An 18,690-nucleotide genomic window follows, 5' to 3' on the forward strand; every position below is an offset into this window, starting at 1 on the left:
AGCCGGTGGACGGCTGGGGCACCGCACGTACAGCGAACAGCAGGGGCGGCAATAATTTGTCCCAGTCCCGAGCGTCTGTGCTCACAAACTTACAGATCATGTTTTTGAGCGTTTTATTAAAGCGCTCCACTAGGCCATCTGACAGCGGCCTGTCACACCCCGCTAGATAGCACTTCACAGTTTTATTATGCTTCTTGCGTTCTTAATTGTTTTCCTCCTTTCTCCCTTTCCTGTAGCCCTTGACTGTGACTCTATATCTTGACAGCACTTAGCTTTTACCGTCCAGGATGTAGTACCTCACTTACTGTACATGCCTGTTTTAAATAGTAAATTGGAATTGGTATAATGTATTATTTTGAATTGCTATGTTTTAGTTTAATTGAATTTGTAATGATTGATGCCTTTTACTTAACTGTATTTTTGCACTTTGTTTTACACTTATGTTGTAAGTCGCCCTGGATAAGTGCGTCTGCCAAGAAATAAAAATAATAATAATAATAATAATAATAATAATAATAATAATAATAATAATTATAGGATGAAAGGAGCTGGGAGAAGTGACTCATAAGGAAGGGTGATGGCAACATCTAGTGGGAATAGAGTGTAAGCACTAGATGGTGGCCGTGACACCTCCTTTATTGGAAAGAATCGACAAAATATCCCTCTATAAGAAACCTAATCAAAATTATATAATCTCTTATCCACAAATGATTCAGCAGTATCCTTTCCAATCGGAGAATGGGAAAAAGATCTGGCAATCCACACCGATACCAGCTTCTAGATACAAATCTGCAGGAACACATTCACAATGACTAATACCTCCAAAACATAATACAATACAACGTAATTCACAAGACACACATTACCCAGCACAAATTGTTTAGAATGAGCTTCATAGAATATTATACATGCACACACTGCACTCTGGACACCCCTGATAACTACTTCCATGTATTTTGGCTCTGCCATCATCAACATTTCTGGCAAGAAATCATAAACAAAACATCCTCTTTTTTGGGCTGCACCATCCCACTCTTTCCATCCACATGTCTAATTAACAGAATCCAACTTAAATTCTCATAGCGTTACCTATGGCCAAGAAAACTATACTCTTGAACTAGAAAAGCTAGAGACAAACTTAACATCACACAAGGGCTAAATCTACTAATAGATCACATCACATTGGAAAAAAACACAACCTCTAAAACAAAGCAAGAAAACAGATTTACTGAGACTTGTGCACAAATTCTTAATACTTTGCATTTATCTTGTTAATGAATGCCTCATGCACACACACTCTCACACACATGCACACACACAATTCAAAACACTAGTCTGTAGTACACACAATACTCAATGCCTCACTTTTTATTGCTGAAGAACCCAGTCTTGATGCACAGAGGATAAAGTATTTATTTAACATGCCAGGCCTGAGAGGCTCTGACATGGAAGCTCTCCACCAGAGCAGAGTCTCACTGAACAGCAGAAAAGAACAGCTTTTATACAATCCATGGCATGTGGGTCTGTGGGCAGGGTCAGTCACAGGTTTCCCAAAGAGTTGTCTTGAGGTCAGGTCTCTCGCCCTTGTAATGGTTGTGGTTGTCTTCCAGGGGGGAGGTGTGGGATGTGGAAAGCAAATTGGCTTCCTTTGATGTATTTGCAAAAGGCCCGATATCACGGTCGTCTTTTACAACCGTCCCTCAATCATTATAAAAGACAGTTCCTGCCAATCTGGGAAGTTAAGTAAACAAACAAACTTTTAACAAACAGCTGTGGGCCCTCTCTCTCTCTCCTGTTTGATCCTTTTATTATTGACAGGAATGCCTAGAGTGTATGCCCTGAACAACTGCCTTAGTGGCTGTTGCTAGCTTAATAAATCTACTTTGCTCAGTCTGCATACTATTATTAATATAAAACATTATACAGTTCATATAAAACATTAATACTGGCTCTTCAATTGCCTTGATCCTTTTTTCTTTCTTTAAATGTTCTGCTCCTTTCTTTATATCTTCATACATGAATATGATTATGACATTTCTACTTGAATCATAAAAGTATAAAAATGCAACTTAGGTGTCTGTCTTTTGGTATGTCCAATATGTTCCTTGGTTTTTCTGATTGTCTGTCGGTCTATCTGTCTGCCTGATTGTCTGTCGATTGATATATCGACTTGTCTGTCTGTCTATAAATGATTGTAAGAAGACATATGGAAATATGATGGTGCGGGGTGGGGAGGGAAGAGTTGTTGGGTGAAGGGGTGAACAACTGAAAACAAACAAAAACAATGGTAAGTCACTCTCCAGCAGTTCAGGGGCCCACAGCATTGGTACTTGAGACCCCCATGGATGACCTGGCAGGTGGCGGGTGAGCCGGGGCCCTTGTACCGCATTGTGACCTCCTGGCCCAGGCAGAAGATACCGCCCACAGTGTTGACCCCGGCCATAAACTGGTCACAATCTGCTTCAGCTGCACTGAGAGAGGTCCTGAGGGAGGAGGAGGCAGGGGGAGGGGAAGTGCACAGGGCAGAAGCAGAGAGGGATGTTAAGTAGTAAGCACAAGTAGTGAATACAAAGATTGGTATTCTTTCATCTTCCCCCCCTCTGCCATGCCCCCCCTCCCTCCCACCCCCTACCCCTCTCTCTTTTCCACCCCCTCTCCCAGTACCTCCTTTTCCCTCTCTCTGCTCTCACCTGTCACCTGTACCCAGTTGGCGGCCACAAGCTTCAAGATGGTCCTGGCACTGTTGATGACCCAGACGCCCGAGGCCCGACAGTGCCTCAGGCAGGTGGTTCCAATGATCCCTGTATAGTGTGAAGATCAAGTTTAGAGTCTACATTGGTGCCGAACACCTGCCCCACACTGGCATCTATCTACTGCAGTTGCCCCGCAATCTGTGACTGGATAAATCTGTGATTGATATAGTATTGTTTCATCTTTCAATATAATATTCATTATGTTTTTAATACTGCCGTTAAATGTACAGCTTTTGGTCATTGTAGGTATGCCTAAAACTCAGTTTTAGTGTTAAAGAAGGGTTTTTAAGCCTTGACACAATTGACACATGGATTGTGTATTTGTGCCATTCAGAGGGTAAATGAGCAAGATAAAACATTTAAGTGCCTTTGAATGTTGTATGGTAGTAGGTGCCAGGCGCACTGGTTTGAGTGTTTCATGAACTGTAACGCTGCCTGGTTTTTCACATTGAAGTTTCCCCATCAAGGATGGTCCACCACCCAAAGGACATCCAGACAATGGCAGGCCAGTGGTCGAAAACACCTCATTCATGAAAGAGGCCAAAGGAGGCTGACACAAATTGTTCAGAGCAAAAGACGGGCTACAGTTAATCAACTAACACTGAACACTGGAGGATTGGAAAAACATTGTCTGGTCTGATAAATCCTGTTTCCAGCTATCCACCTGCTAATGGATGTTTTCAACATGATAATGCCCCATGCCAAGTACTGGAGTCAACATGGGCCAGCATCCCTGTGAATCGCTTTCAACACCTTATAGAGTTAATGCCCTGATAAATTGAATCTGTTCTGAGGGGAAGAGGGGGTGTAACTCAATATTAGGAAGTTTTGTTCCCAAAAACCCGAACGTAACCCCTGTGTTAAACATTATTATTTTGGTATGTTGATTTTGACAAAAATGTGGGCTGGTGGACCTGTACATTTACCTTTTTGGTCGCAGTCCACCCCTGATTCTACCTAGAACTGCCAGTAACTGTCAAATTGATGGCCACATAGAAAACAACAGTATTTTACAGTATAACATTCTATTTAGTTGTATTCTATTATTTATTCATCAGTAAGCACCATGTATGTACAATCTGATACAATTATGATTTGAAGTTAGAAAATAATTATGATTACAAATATGATTATCAAATATTCAAATATAAATTATTTGCATAAACTGTCAAAAATCAGAAAAAAGATTAACAAAGAATAAATATGTATTGATGATATAACTAAAATAAAACTAAAACATCATGGCCTAAAATTTAACAGTCAAAATAAGGGCCTTTGTTTATTCTAGATATGAGCACAATGCCTGTGGTTGTGTTAAAAACCGCAAGCAAACTTACCTGATGTGGGGCAGTATCCCTACTTTGGGTCTTGAGCATAAAGTTGTTGCACACCAGGGTCTTTTTGATATCTCATAGTCTGTACTGCAGTAATACTAAGGCCAATCCCTAGACCTGCCCCTATTAGGCTACCTACCTGTAAAAGGGCAGTTAACCCACTTCTTGTCTTTGGGATAATCACTGGTTGTGGAACACCAGAGAATGAGGTTGTTATTGATGGTTGTGCATGCAAAGTATATACTCTTTTCATAAACAAAGAACACACACTCATTTCCAGGATCATTACCACACACCATCACAAAACAAAACCTATGCAAAATAGTAGTGAAAATGAACAGAAGACATTGCTCAATAAAAAGAAGGATATGTTTGTTATTCTCCAAAGAAATTAGATTACACTTTATATTCAAATATAGAATTTTGTTGCACATTGAATGAACAAGGAGTAAAGGCTGACAAACACATATTACAGTGCTGCAAAGTAAAAGATCAATAAAAACAGGAGGATAATAATAAACAAAATAAAGTGCCTGAATACTTACAACATTGCTTGCCTGGAACTGTCTTTTGGGCTTAGTCTATCTACAGCACAACACCAATTATGTTGGGGTGTGCTAAGTGGGTGACATAATCAAGGATAATTCATGACATCACAAACATGCAGTGATATAAATAATTAACAAAATTAAAGCTTAGATTTGGAGGAAAGTTTGCACAGCCTGTGAAGATGAAATCATGCCTGGTGTCAAAGATGGTGATTTGGTCTTGCTTTGGCAGAAGGTAAAAGATTGTAGTCAAATTAAAATAAGTTTTGAACCGTTAAATGTGTAGCTCTGTTCCCCTCAAGAGTCAAGAGTATGTGTCATAGACAGTGAGACTCAAATCTGTATATTTAATTACTTTATATTTAATTTCACTTTAATTATTTCTTTATATTGTGTGATTTTTGCATTTCTTGATTAATTATTTAATTATTGCACAAGGGTTTGTTTTGATTTATCCTGAGTTTCCCCAGCCTAAGGATCATCACCTTCATCTGGTCCCACTTCTATGGAGGCCTTTAAGACTGGGGTTAAAGAGAGACAGGAGCGCTTCAAAATACAGGAACTGATACCAGGGTCTCTTGGAAGTGAGTGAGGCAAGTGAGTTGAGTGAGGCGACACAGCGTTTAGACAGCTGGGGGAATAGGAAGACAGAAATACTCATAAATTTATCCTTGTCACAGCACGGAGCTGTTTGAGCCCATACTGCAACAAATAAGCCTAGACACGTCTTTGGATTTGGAAACGATAGAGCCAGAGGATTTTGGGATTGGGATTTTTCTAGAAACCAAAAGCCTATGAAATCTGGAAGAAGTGAAAAGGCTTAATGTGACACCAGAATTTTACATTGCAGGTGTTATGACAGTCCCTTCCCTTACATGAAAAACCCATCTGCATCTGGCATGCATTAATAGTGCAGGAAGGGAGTTAAATGGAGAAAAGAAAAGTTAAAGTAAATAAACTTGTATACACCTGGGAAGATGTTGCTTGCTTGAAAAGGAAAAGGAAAAGGAAAAGTTAACAAAATATTGTTTATACAATAATTAATATATATCATGTCTGTTCAAATATGAATCATTTTAATAAAATGGTGGACACTTATGGAACAGTGTTAGCATTTTTCTTTAGTGTTACACTTGGTTTAAGTGAGAGGCAGGGTCTCCTTTCAGATGCAACATATTTCAATTATGGTTATTTCCCTGTGTAAACAAATTAGAAGTTTGTTTCAACTTCAGTACAGTGGCTTCTTGTTTCTTCTATAACCTTTGAACCCTCATCATACACAAACATACATACATTTACATTTAATTGCCAGCCACTCTCAATAAAGACAACTAAATATAATGCACTAAACACAATATATAAAGTTTAAAGCACACTGTTGTAACACTAGTCTGTAATTAATCTTATGCAGCTGTAGCTTATGCCCCAATCCTTTAATGGAACCCTCACATAAATGTTTACTGCCTTCTTACTATTACACTGTTTATGTTATACAAGGCCTTAGTGTAACCCCTCCCAAACCGCCCCCCCCACCATTCATTTCACTAAAACTAAATTTGATTAAATGTAATAGTAATCAGTACAGCGGGCATTACCATGACTACACTGCCACCTATGGTGTGGACATATATACAGTGCATCCGGAAAGTATTCACAGTGCTTCACTTTTTCCACATTTTGTTATGTTACAGCCTTATTCCAAAATGGATTAAATTCATTATTTTCCAAAAAATTCTACAAATAATACCCCATAATGACAACGTGAAAGAAGTTTGTTTGAAATCTTCACAAATTTATTAAAAATATAAAAAAACACATGTACATAAGTATTCACAGCCTTTGCTCAATACTTTGTTGAAGCACCTTTGGCACCAATTACAGCCTTAAGTTTTTTTGATTACGATGCTACAAGCTTGGCACAACTATTTTCGGGCTGTTTCTCCCATTCTTTGCAGGACCTCTCTAGCTCCATCAGGTTGTATGGGGAGCGTCGGTGCACAGCCATTTTCAGATCTCTCCAGAGATGTTCAATCGAGTTCAAGTCTGGGCTCTGGCTGGGCCACTCAAGGACATTCACAGAGTTGTCCTGTAGCCACTCCTTTGTTATCTTATCTATGTGCTTAGGGTCATTGTCCTGTTGGAAGATGAGCACTCTGGAGCAGGTTTTCATGAAGGATGTCTCTGTACATTGCTGCATTCATCTTTCCCTCGATTCTGACTAGTCTCCCAGTTCCTGCCGCTGAAAAACATCCCCACAGCATGATGCTGCCACCTGCTGCTTCACTGTAGGGATGGTATTGGCCAGGTGATGGAGGCCACTGTGCTCATTGGGACCTTCAATGCTGCAGAAATTTTTCTGTACCCTTCCCCAGATCTGTGCCTCGATACAATCCTGTCTCGGAGGTCTACAGACAATTCCTTGGACTTCATGGCTTGGTTTGTGCTCTGACAAGCACTGTTAACAAGTTTGCTAAGATTTCAAACAAACTTCTTTCACAATGTCATTATGGGGTATTGTTTGTAGAATTTTGAGGAAAATAATTAATTTAATCCATTTTGGAATAAAGCTGTAACATAACAAAATGTGGAAAAAGTGAAGCACGGTGAATACTTTCCAGATGCATTGTTTGCATATATATACAGTCACCTCCAAAATTACTGGTACCATTGATAAAGATGAGAAAACACGTTGTATAAAGTAAACAAATATGTAATATTTACAAAGTGATTGTCTAAGTTTAATTAAAAACATTCTTTGTTTATAATTCAATTCTGAAACCACGTAGTTGCACCCCACTCAGTCGTGTGGGTATATTTTATATTATAAATATATTATATTTTTTTATATTACAATTCCATACATTTTGCTTTCTAATGTTATATTTTCTCAACTTTATTTTTATCTTTTACAACATTGTTTATTTTGACTTTGTTACTTATTGCACTAATTTGAGCCGAAACTTTTAGGATTCTAGTGCAGGGTTTGTTTGGTTTCAAATTCATTGAATATGCTTTTATACTACTACTACTACTTAGACACATATGGCACTTTGCCTGAGAGTATCATTTTGTATTGTTCGCATTGAACATTTGACCTGTATACCTTTGAATACAAGGTGCCATATATGTCCCTTAAACTGATAAAGGGTTAAAACTAAGTTAATGACACATAAGTAATTCTACCTCAGAACCAAAACATGCTCAATCCATGTTTGATCTTAAAAGAAAGACCATTAGCTAAAACAACCATTGGACCATTTATATATCACATACAATGCAACACTAACTTTTGGTAAGAGAAGTATTCACATATTGTAATTGATCCCCCACTGACATGGGCATCAGCTCAGCCCCCCTGAAATTCCAAGAAGACTCAAATTTAACATTACCAAAAAAGAACACCTGGCTTGTTTGGTATCAACTGTAAGGTCATGCTTTGAGGGACTTGAAAATGTAATTGATAGAACTAAAACATGACAATATAGAGAGTTAGAAACTCTAGGTAACATCTGAACCATTTTCACATTCCTCAAAGCCCTCACACCCCCAATACACATTCTGTAGGAATCAAGGGAGAGGACTGCTTCGATTCGAATTTCAATTTTATTACCCCAAACCTGACCAATCACAAGTTTGTAAGGGAAGAGATTAGAATCCCTTTATCTAAAATGTATAAAAAAAGAAAGCTAAAACTAGCAATTCAGAGTGGCACAATTGGGAGTGGAGTGGAACAACCTGGGAGAAGAAACCAAGGAGACAAAATCCAGAAAGACTGAACGGAACCAGAACCAGAACTTCTCCACCAAAAACCTGAAAGCTTTGCAATCCTCCTCATGTCAAAGCAGTCTGCCAGCCCTCCCCGCTTTCAACTGTATGCATAACTGAATCTCAGTAAACTTCACAGGTAGTATATTTCGTGTACTAGTCAAGAATTACATAAAATTACATAAATTACATACAATTACATAAAACCTAGTTGTGTATGAGATCTAAATTGGAGGAACGGCTAGCGTAATCATAATAGTTGTTTGTTATTTTAAATGTTTTGTGCCTCGAGTCAAAACTCGAGTATTGGATAGATCTCTCACTCTCACTTTTAATATTATCCACCCTGCTTGTCTCTATCGTATCTTTGTAAATACATGTTGTCTATTTACATTTTTGTAAATAAACCTATATCTGTATAAAACAAAACAGCCTCAAGGTTAATTCATGCAGATCAACCTCACCGCTAATCTGAATTCGTATTAGTTAAAGTATTGTGGTAACTTGCGCATCAACACAGTCTTATTTGCAGAGGATTTGACCGCTGTGGGTTGTATGTGTGAGGGTCACTAGATAATAGGACTTCATTCAGCTATTATTATTTCTTCTGATATTTGATACCAGATAAAACGTAAACTCTAGTTTAAAGTCCTAGGTCAATCGAAAGTACTTACTAATAAAACAATAACTGTAATGATAAATTAAAACAATTTCTCCATTGCAACATTTTGGCTGTATCTTATAAGATCAGCATCCTTTCATTTAATTAAACTATTTACAGCTTCCTTCCAATCTCAGGTGCAAAATCAGGGAAGACAAACACCCAAAATCAGAGATGGTTCTGTCAAGCAACTCGGAGAATCTTCTCCTTCACTTCAAACTGATGGACCCATATTATAAAAGGACGTGGCCTCTCTCCCTCTCAGAGTTTAGGTTTGACAGAAGATGACCACTCTGTTGCAACATTCTCCAGGGCTCCAAGACATTTGTCTTGAGCATCAGTGGAAGTTTGCAAAGCAGCAACAGATGAATGCAGCTCCTCACGAACAGCAATAATCTCCTCTCGCAGAGAAGAGGCTAGTGTATCTATTTTTAAATTAAGTCCTTCTTCCATGGATTTTATGGCCACCATAATGGCCGCACCGCTCACGTTGTACAATTCAGCCGAGCCGCCACTCGATCTACGTGTTGATGGGGAGTCAGTAGTAACAGAGGGCAAGGGCGCATGGGCCTCTGCATGAGAGTCTTTTTTGCTGTGTTCTAGCCAGTTCTTTTCAGGGCCTGATTAGCTAATTGACAACAACTGCATCCCATCAGGTGTGGAGATAAAGGTGTCTCTTTGTTTGTGCTGGGTGTGTGTGAGTGGGGAGAATTTGAGAAAGAGGTTATGTGTCTGCACTGTGGAAGAGGGGGAAAGCTGCTGTTGGAGGGAAAATAACAGCCTTTTGTTTTATCCACCTAATTACGGGTTTTTGGTTTGTTGGGCAAGCAGGTTAGCCGTCCCACCAGTAGCTAGGGGAACCTGGGTGAAGGTAGTGCTTGTTACAGAGCTAGGCTTTTATTTTGTTTCATTATTTTGCTTGTTTTGGATGGTGAGAAGACCCTGTGCTTTGTTTACTTTCAAACCTGAAAAGTAATAAATTGAGTCTTTTGTTTTGAAGAACAATCTCTGTCTCCAAATACTTGCTCCATTTTGCATGCAGCCGCATCACTGGGTCACATGGAGATTCAGAAAATAACAAATAATTGTGTTTGCCCCATCAGAGTTAATACAGAAATCAAAAAAGGGAAGAAAACAAAAGCACTTATAAGAAAAAAGTGAATTTATGGTCAATATAACACTTTTTTAGTGCTCCAGGCAGACACTGGACAGTGAAACTTCAAAGTCTTATGAACTTGCACAAGAAACAGAAATTACAGCCATTTATATGAGACTACCAACAGCCGGAATAACTATATACAAGTAAAAAAAGAATACTAAACAGGGAAACAGAATTCCAATGGCCATAACTAGGCTCATTCGAAAGCTAGAAGACAGCACCTGCAGCCAATGTAATATTTTGGTATGTTTGTTGGGGGGAGAGATGAGAAGCAACCAAGGCTGCAGATTTTTGTTTTGAATGGTGTTTCCCTGTTTTGTGAGGAGAGACTGGCTATAATTTGGACCAGTTGTTTTATTTCTTTTTCTTTTTATTTACATTTTTTCTTTTTTGTGTAAACCTCCCCAGCATTTTCCATTGAAAGAACAACTATAAAATAAACCCAGCCACTGTTTCCTTTGCTCTGTTGTCTGCCTCCACTGTGTTCTGCCTGGGAAGCTGTGCATGCAGAAAGTTCACAATATTCTGACTTTGTAATATATACAAAACATTTCATATAACTAAAACATGCTCTTGATTAGAAAGTAAAGAGGAATGGGATAATATATATTTTTTAGCTGTTTTGTAATGTAAATCATGAAAGTAATCTCTTTATTGACTGGAAATGTGATTTAATAGGATTTACACTTTTTTATAATATACTTATTAAGTTATAGCTGTACATCTTTTTAACGGGAATATAATATTTGAAATATTTTCAATATAATTATTGATTTAATACATTTTAGAGAAGTCCAACCTTAGAAGTAACATTAGAACAATTATTTTCCAAAACATTCAATGCATGTATTTGGTAATATTGTTTTGTATATGTTTATGTTGCAAGGGGTGTGGGGCAATGTGGGCGTGTGTAATATGAGGTGTGTGTGTGGGTTTCCTTTTAAAATGATTGATTTAATTTATTGGTTTGGTTTTTATTATTTTGTTTTTTCTTCACTTATTAGTCGCTGTTTTCACTATGATTGTATCTTTAAATGTATTGTATCTTACTTTCTTTTACTTTCATTGAGCATGTTTGTATTCACTGTGCACATTCCACAGTGTGGCATTCGCACATTCCAATACACCTCTCCTCATTGGATGATATCCTCCTGAGCAATCAGTCAAACACATTTCAACCAATCGCCTCCCTGCTCCGGACCATGAACTTGGCTTTAAAAGCAGCCAGTCTGCTTTTTTTTTTTTTTTTTTTTATTATTATTATTATTATTATTATTATTATTATTATTATTATTATTATATATCAGACATCTAGGTGTATACAGGAGAATAGGACCTGGCAGTAAAGCCCAAGTGTGTAGGAGCAGCTGTGTGACTGAAATGATCTGCAGGAGTGGACTGATGAAGAGCATATAAATTAAGTATTCAGATTGATATCATTGATAGCTCTTTTTTTTTAATGATTTCTATGAATTTTGTTTCTATACTTTTAACAATTTTCACAAACTCTTAACGCACCACCACACCTACAACACAAAATTGGCAAAACCGTTAATTTCATGCTCAAAATCACACATTGTAAACTAAACTCCAACAGTAATTTTCAAAATACAATAATACACTAACACAATACACTGTTTACCAAAACACTGCAAACATGTCTCCAAATCAAATCAAAACACTAACACATGTTCTCTTCCAACAGGAATATTTAATCAATCATTGCACAATGTCATAAAACCCACTTACATCAGATGGAATTACAGAAACTGCATTATTTTGTATGTGTCAGGTTTGCCCTTATACAATAGACAGTATATTGTATTGATTGTAGATTGTGTTTTGCACTGCAGTTTCTTTTGAAGCCTCTGCAATACATCTGCCATTTATTATGTGAAAATACAAAATATACAAACAAAAAGCCACATAATAAAATAAAAAATAAAAAAATCTTCTAATCTGTCTCTTCTTCTGCATTTGGCCACATGTTCTCATCCACATCACACCTCATATCTTCTCTGGCAAGGCATCTTGGGGAAAAATCTTTTGGCATGCCTTATCCACCCCTGGCAGTGTTCAGCTGTGATGGGTTGAGGAAAGGGTAGTAAGGGGCAAGGAAATGGGACATCATCCGCAGATGGGTATCAAACCAGGCTGTGACTGCACACATATATTGGCAAGTGGTCTCCCACCTGTACCCTTTCTACCTCTGGTACCAGTCTTTCGTGGAGGTCTTCTAAAAACAGGAGAAGGCGGTTGGTGTTGTAGGGGCCAATCTCACATTTATGCAGCAGTGCACCGTGGTTGGAGATTGCGGCGCACATGGTGGTGTTATCTCCTCTCTGGTACGGCACAGTAACTGTGGCCCTTTTGCCAATTATGTTTCTTCCGCGTCTACGCCTTTTTGCCAACATGAAGCCAGCCTTGTCAACATAGATAATTTAATTTGTGACTTCATTGGCCTCCAAATCCATGACTCTTTGAAAGTAATCAGTCAGTGTGTGTAAATGCTTTGCTGTATACCTACTGTATGTCCTATTGTACTCCAGGTTTATAAAGTAGTTTACTGCAAAACACTGTATAGTACAGTAATGACTGTATTGCATAACCTTACCTGGACGTATTGGCTACGGAGTTCTTTGATGCGCTCACCGTTCCTTTCAAAAGGAACTTTCTATAGTTGTTTCATTTGGACTCAGTGTTTAGCTAGAGTCCAAGAAATGGATGTTATGCTGATCGCTGCAATGTTGCAAAGACAAGGTTGTCCTCTACAACTCTGGACTGAATGTCCTTCAGTTTTATTTCATTGTCCGCAATCGCCATGTTGACAATAGCAAGTTCCTGTTCTTCATTTAGGAGCTTTCCTCTGCCCCCTGAGGGAGGTAGATGTTGAATTCTTAGAGAGACAAAATACAGTTACATATTAGAGACCAGAGGCATACAGTCACTGTAATACATGTTAAAATTATTTACACTTTGCAGTAGGAGAAGCCCTTATACAATATCCTACCTGTTGGTTTCTTGAAAAATCCAGACAACGGATGCCACTGTGTCCCGGCTGAGATTTGGCTGTACTCGTTCACCAGCCTATCTGTATGATAGCGTGTGGTTTATGACATGGTCTATGATAGTAGCTCTTCTTTCATCAGTTAGCCTAGCTCTGGCCCTTCTTTGAGCGCCACCACGCATTCTAACTCCTCTCCCTTGTCCTGGTTCTTGTCTTCTCCCTCGTGCAGGCATTTTTCATACTTTCTTTGTGTTGCTCTATATTGTTCCTTTTCCACACAAGATCAGACCAAAGAGGTCCTCTTTTACTGTATACCATATGGTGATGTGACTGAAAGAACCTCAACACCTGAGTGTGTTTCCTAGATGGGAATCAGCTGTGATTTATTTGCATAACTTCAATCAGCTGTTTCTCAGTAGCAATGGAATAAAATACAGGGGATATTTGTTTCAATTCACAATATGAGCAGCTGTTCACTTTAGCCTATAAGTTAGGTTTAGAACATGATGTTATCTGTTCTGACATACAGTGTGAAAGCATTTGTAAATTTGGCAGTAAAAATCCATTGTTTTGGTCTTGGTTGAGCTTGTGTGTAAAAGAAGTTAATACAAATTTAAAATGCTTGAACTGTATGTGTCAAAGCAACAAGAAATGTGTTAATTGTATAGCCTACACAGACGGATGTTGTGCTAACTGTTAAGAGTTTAGGAAAATTGTTAAAAGTATTGAAAAAATTGTCATAGTGATCGTAAAAAAAACTGTAATAATAATCAGAAGTTTAGTAAAAATAGCAGTGTAAATGCCAATAGCTATAAATATACAAATAATAACAGTTAAAATAACATCTCATCTGTGATAGATATACCCAATGCGATTGACTCCATAAACACTGCCATCACTACCCACTTCCAGCATGGACAGTGAGCTAATCACCTCTGGCCAAACACCTTTTCCCTGTGGAGTCACCCCCAACAAAACATGGACCTTGTTAATATTGTTTACCCCCCAGCAGCCCACGGGCCCACAGATGCAGTACTTGAGACCCCCTGTAATGTCCTGCCAGATAGTGAAGAAGCTGGGGCCCTTGTACCGCACTGTGGCCTCCTGTTCCAGGCAGTAGATGCTGTCCGCAGTGTTGACCCCAGCAACGAACTGGACACTCCTGGCGTCAATTTCTTTCATCTGACCTGAGGGAGGAGAGGGCAGGGGCAGGGGCAGGGGAAGGGGAGAGAGAGAGAGATGCACTTATCCAGGGTGACTTACAAAATATAAGCACAATACAAAGTGCAAAAATACAGTGCAGTACAAGGCATAACATATTCCATTTCACATAATACAGTGCAATTCAAAGCAGAATACATTTTACAAATTCCACTTTACACAATATATGAAGTCTTGCATCGTGGACTGTAAAAGCTGATAAGTGCATACAAGATGTTATGTCACAGTCAAGGGCCTGGGGGAAGGGAGCATAGGGGAAAATTAGTACTTTCTGAAAATATATGTTTTGATTAAGCACCGGAAGGAGGTCAAGGACTCGCAGTGGTCTGGAGGGGATGTATGGGGAGTCAAGGGTCTGAAGGTAGCTTGGTGCAGTTGAGGGTCAATGTCTTGAACTGAATGCGTGCCGGTATTCGGAGCCAGTGGAGGGAGCGTAGCAGTGGAGTAGCGTGTACGAATTGAGCCATAGAGAATACCAGACTAGCCGCAGAGAAGAAGGAGAGAGTGTTGCAGATTCCAAGGGGATTGAAATGGAGAAATCAGTAGAAGGTGAGGATTTGGGGGGGGAAAGAGGAGACCCAATTTGGAGAGGTTGAGCTTGAGGTGGTGTGAGTGTATCCAGGCGGAGATAGCGGACAAACGGGAAGAGATGTGAGAGGGGATGAGAGGGTCAGAAGAGGGAAAAGATCTGGGCATCATCTGCGTAGAAGTGGTAGGAGGAAACCTACCCAGGGAATGAGTGTAGAGAGAGAACAGGAGGGGGCCCAGGACAGAGCCTTAGAGTATGCCTGTAAGGAGAGGTTGGGGGGTGGATGAGGAACCTCGCCATGTCACTTGATAGGTCTGGTCGTTGAGGTAGGAGAACTAGGTAAGAACAGTCCCAGAGATTCCAAGGTCAGCGAGGCAGGAGAGGAGGATGGAGTGATCGACAGTGTCAAATGCTGCAGATAATAATAATAATGTATTTTAATGCCAAAATGAAATCTAATAGTAATGTTTATAATCAATCCTTTATCAATGTTTTTGTCTGGAAATCTTAAAATTGCTTAAAGCAATGCAATGGTAGAGACTGAATTAAATGTAATGCACACATTGCATTGAAATGTGTTTTGTTTTATGTGGTAGCTCGGCATCGCATTGAAGAGGCCCCAAATTTCTCACCCGTACATGAGGTTACCAAAGAACACATAATAAAACCAGCTTCTACTGGTTTGTACCAGATGCATCTCTCTGCAGACACACAATACAAATTTAGTACAGAACATACGTTCTAGTAAAACCACAAGAAGATGGGGAAGTGGGCACACAACCCCCCTTTGCCTATCTAGACATGTGTTAGATACATGTGGAATATAAATAATGAAATGGTCACATACATCTCCATATTTGGGCATAAAATAGAAAACATTGTGTTTAAGCTTAATCAGGAAGATAGTGAGGATATCATAAGATAGGGAGTTGTCTCCCCCTGTTGGTTCAAACTCACCCTGTCCAGGATATCCCAGTATGTATATAACATCATGTAAGCTCTATGATTTTAGGGAAGTAAGGACAGAGACCTGCGTGTCTGTATGTATTACTTTTCTCCAAGTGGCTTGAATAAAGACTCTGTTTGATTCAATCTACTCTACAGTCTGATTTTCAATTAAAAGGGGAGTCTTCAGCATTATGATACACATACCAAACTTCATACAGTGCTTCACCACTATACCTACTTATCTTTCAATTCTGAAACAGTTCCCCAAGGAAGTGTGCGTCATCACTTTTGACACGGAAACACATGGCAAAGCTGCCGATGGGGCCTTTGGCCCTCCCCCTATTATATCCAAAGAACACCACACACAGGTGGAACTGACTCTTTTTCTCCAGCAGTATGGACCTGTTGGGAACCTCAAAAGTCAGGGAACTGTTCCTCCATTTCAGATAACCAAGCTTTTGTGAATTAAATTGTGAATCACTTCCCCAAGGTTACACAACTGTATAACCATGCTGTTGTGAGGGAGAACTGATTGTAAGAGACACCCACAAGAAAACTCAATCCCTGCTAACACACAATGTGGCTACAACATTCTAGCAACGTAATTTACTTCGTCACAACATTGTACAACATTTGCATCTTATTTTAGTATTAATATTTCATCATGTTGGGGATATTAATTTCATAAATGATACCTGTACTTTGATTTAATATTTTTAAAATATTTTGAGTGTGTGATTGCTTTATAATTATTTCTTGTGTGTGTACACTGCAGGCAGACACACACACACACACACACACACACACACTAAATAAATGCAGATATGCAGATGCACACACACTGGCACACAACACACGTGCACAAACCCACACACACAGAGACAGATATGCACACACACACCACACACACAAAGACTCCAGGACACTGCTGTATTTCTGAGTGCTTTATTGAAGCTCAGAGTGAAAGACTGAAAGAAGTTAAAAGAATATTGGGTCAATTGCAATGAACTCACACAGTTAGTATGGATTGACCCCAGCTGCGTACTAAAGTTAGTAACCATTGGAACGAAAAAAGATACAAAGCAAAGTTGGAGACTAGTTGATCCCCAGCTTTAGTCCGGTACTAAGGATTAAGTTTGTTGTGCTACTAAGCAGGAAGTTAAAATGTGAATGCCATTTAGGCCCACATATTGTCACGTTGCATGCAGGGCTTGGGAACTGGGGACCCAAGTACAGTGCTGGTCATGGTATCGTCAGATAGGCGTGGGTCAGATAACGACAAAGCAGGCAATACAGGCAAGGCAGGGACGTGGTCGAAGTCACAGGCAAGGGTCGTGGGGTTGTGGTCCTGAAGTCAGGCAGGAGGTCAAGGGAACAAGACAGATGCAGTGCTCGAGGAAACACGGCTAGAACAGGCACTGGGACAAGGTTAGGGATTGCAGTGTGAACTGGCAAAACTTCGCCACGACTGAGGGAAGTGAGGGGATTATATCGGGAGCAGGAAACCAGGCTTGGGAGGTGCAGGGTGAATGGGAACAGAGGGTGGAAGCAAGAGTGCACAAGGGTGTCCGGAATGTTAATAGACTGAGTGACAGATGAGAGCAGGGAGAAGTCAAGGAAAAGGCAGGGAAACAGTGCCCTCTAGCGGAGATGGAGGGTGATTGCTAGGGGACCATGACAGATATAATGCAAAATGTATTTTAGTACCATAGTTGATACAAAATACATAACCAAGGCTATATTACATTTTTCATTACACTTTTCCTGCAAACAAGACCCATACATATTATCTAGACTAAACATTAAATATGACATTTGTTAGAGTTATTTTAAAGAAAATTATCAGGGTTCCCATGGTCATGGAATATTCTGGAAAAGTCATGGAAAGTCATGGAAAAGTCATGGAAAATGACCAAAATATAAAAAATTACCAAAAAAGTTTATGTCATGGGAAATAGCTACACATAGTCAAACCAATTTACAACATACATGGGATATAATGTACAGTTTTATGGTGCAGAATATGAAGCACATATATGCTAAGCACAACTCCTGTAACCATATAGCAACACAAAGAAGCTTGGTGCGTTCACAACACGCAGACTTTTGTGATTCTGCACAAATTCTCAAGATAATTGGTTGTGTTCTTGTACTACAAATTTACATAATTCTGAACAGAATCTGACCATTCATCCAGTAAATTCACAGTATTTGTGTGGTTTCTGAGCAGAATGACATAAATCCGTGTATGTGATCTGCCAGACTGATGATCGCCCTTTTATGTGAAATAAAGTTAATAGTAAAAGTAAATCACATGCACATCTAACTTACTTAGTAGGTGCAGGGTACAAAAAAAGATCTTTATCAGGATGTGGATTCTGATGAAGATATCTTGTACATTGAAATGTTTTTGTGAAATAAAGTTGAAATGCTGTTTTAATTGTTGTTTTCTCATTATCATACACATAGTGTTCCAGAAAAAACAAATCAAAAAACAAAACAAACACTAAAACCGGGTGAAAATCAGTGCAAAATAAAAAATATCGGGTTTAATAAGGTTAACAAAAAATTTTTTTACTATAGCCTACATTCAGTGGTTTTGAAATAATCAAATTTAATTTGTTGAATGGAACTATATGTATTGTTATTATTTACTTGATTTGAAATAAAAATGCATATCATACATTTGGCTTGATTTGGATTGAACATTTAATGTAGACAGTGTTTCTCAACCCAGGTCTTGACAAACCACTGTCTCTTCTAAT

This window comes from Amia ocellicauda, chromosome 12 (assembly GCF_036373705.1).
Source record: "Amia ocellicauda isolate fAmiCal2 chromosome 12, fAmiCal2.hap1, whole genome shotgun sequence".
In the NCBI taxonomy this organism is placed as follows: Eukaryota; Metazoa; Chordata; class Actinopteri; order Amiiformes; family Amiidae; genus Amia; species Amia ocellicauda.